The 1,256-nt window shown below is 36.4% G+C and overlaps 1 protein-coding gene across 3 annotated transcripts in view; it reads left to right on the plus strand.

Moving 5' to 3' along the window:
* Rpgrip1l (RPGRIP1 like) overlaps positions 1-1,256 on the plus strand; it is a 112,876-nt gene that overhangs the window by 2,824 nt on the left and 108,796 nt on the right. The gene's annotated exons all lie outside the window — the stretch shown is intronic.

The raw sequence follows: 1,256 nt of genomic DNA on the forward strand, positions 1-1,256 counted from the left end.
AAAATAGAGGAGATTACAAAAATTACGGATTACTTGAATGAGCAATACAGGAAAGAAATAGATTGCATGAAGCAGAGTCAAAGAGATACAGAGGAAATTAAAGTCTCAATCACAAGCTTGTAAAACCGTTTAAGTGAAAGTGAAGAGAGTTTCAGATCTTGAACATGCTGGTGCAGCTAATGAAAAGGTAAGAAAGGATCTCTTAAAAACAACGAAGATGCAGGAAAGAATAATCCATCAACTGTAAGATGATGCAAAGAAGAACAATGTGAGACTAATAGGCATCAATGAGAAAGAAGGAGTCAATACAAATGACATTTTAAAAATATGGGTAGAAGTAATAGCAGAAAAGTTCCCAAATATAAGGAAACAATCTGACATTCAGGTAACTGAAGCATACAAAACGCCAAGTAACCTCAAACCAATGAAAAAGACACCAAGACATATAATAGTCAAAGTCCCAGAAATTCAGCACAAGAATAATATACTGAAAGCCGCTAGAGAAAAGAAGCAGATCGCATTCAAAGGAAAACCCATCAATATTATGCTCGACTTCTCTTCACAAACCATGAAGGCCAGAAGAGCATGGAGCAGAGTACTTCAAGTCCTCTATGAAAACAAATTCCAGCCCAGAATACTATACCCTGCGAAACTCTCAAGTTTGATGGAGAAGTGAAATACTTTCATGACAAAGAACAGCTAAAGAATTTCGTGATGACAAAGCAAACCCTACACAGGCTACTGAAAGATGTTCTAGAGAGGGAACAAAACAATCAGAACTCCATGAAGGAGATCAAAAGCAACCAAATAAATAGGGCAAGTAATTAAACACAGGAGAAAAAGGAGTAAACGACAACAGGTAAATAACACATCGATCCTAAGTCAATAAATCTCAATTCTAACCATCAATGTAAATGGACTCAATTCACCAATTAAGAGAAATACACTGGAACAGTGGATTAGGAAACAAAATCTAACAATATGCTGTATACAAAAAACACATTTAACACATAAAGACATTCATAGGCTGAAAGTCAAAGGATGGAACACAATACTACATGCCCCGGTACCTCACAAAAAAGCAGGGGTAGCAATCCTATTCTCAGACAGTCTCAACTTCAACCCAACAAGGATCAAGTGAAATAAAGAAGGCCACTACATACTGGTTAGGGGAAAAATTCAAGAGGAAGAGGTAACACTCATAAATATATATGTACCAAACACGGGAGCACCCAACTATATAAAGCAAATCTTAA

This window comes from Octodon degus, unplaced genomic scaffold (genome assembly GCF_000260255.1).
Source record: "Octodon degus isolate 3935 unplaced genomic scaffold, OctDeg1.0 scaffold00085, whole genome shotgun sequence".
In the NCBI taxonomy this organism is placed as follows: Eukaryota; Metazoa; Chordata; class Mammalia; order Rodentia; family Octodontidae; genus Octodon; species Octodon degus.